This window comes from Wasmannia auropunctata, unplaced genomic scaffold (genome assembly GCF_000956235.1).
Source record: "Wasmannia auropunctata unplaced genomic scaffold, wasmannia.A_1.0 LD336088.1, whole genome shotgun sequence".
NCBI lineage: Eukaryota > Metazoa > Arthropoda > Insecta > Hymenoptera > Formicidae > Wasmannia > Wasmannia auropunctata.
The window spans coordinates 295,580-296,456 of NW_012026802.1; positions in this window are offsets into that span (position 1 = coordinate 295,580).

The window sequence follows — 877 nt, forward strand, 5'->3', positions numbered from 1 at the left end:
ATTTATTCCCCTTTATCTCGAGTAAGCGTTTCTCTCATCGGTCTATTAATTTTTTTTCGCCAAGGCCGAATCGAGTCGATTCCTCTGAACGTCGCGGTGTCGCGACGGAAAGATCGCGACGACGAAACGGGACGCTCTCGCGACGCGGCGCGTCCCACTCGAGACGGGACGACGCCGCGAGCGGGATTCGCGCGCGGGACGAACGGGAGATCCGCGATCGCGCCGCGGGATTCGCGTTTCGGCGCATCGCGTCCGCGAAAACGGCCCTCCGTCGGCGAAAACGCCCGATTCTGGGAATCCCGTCGAGCGCATCGGGACTCTCCCGCGTCCACGCGTACCCGTCGCTCGGTCGCGCGCGGCGAACGGCGACGGCGACGCCTCGGGGAGCGAGACGGGACGCGCGCGGTTCGTTCGGTTTTTGTTTTTTCACAAGTCGAGCTCTCGAGCGACGGGACGCTTTCGTAGCGCGCGAGAAAATGAGGATGGGTTTTTGTTTTCGATCGCTTTTCCATCCCGCGGTGCAGCCGACGAGCGTGTCTCGCGACCCGTGCGAATCGTTCCCCATCCCACGGCGACGAGCGACGCGGCTCGTCGCGAGAGAACGAGGACCGTGCGCGACGAACGTTGAAATAAACGTGAAAAAACGAACGCGGTGACACGCGTGAACGCCGTCCGTGCCTCCGATCTCACCTTTCGAAGAGATCTCTTTGCGGCGACACGTCTCTTTTTTTCCAACGGGTGCGTTTCAAACGCTGTTTCCCCCCCCCATTAGTAGCGTACAAAGTCGTCCACGCCGATCGTGTCGCGTGGCTCTTCTTCTACCATCCACGTATCGCGTCTCGTCCGAGGTATCCGGAATTTTGTCTCTATCGTTTTT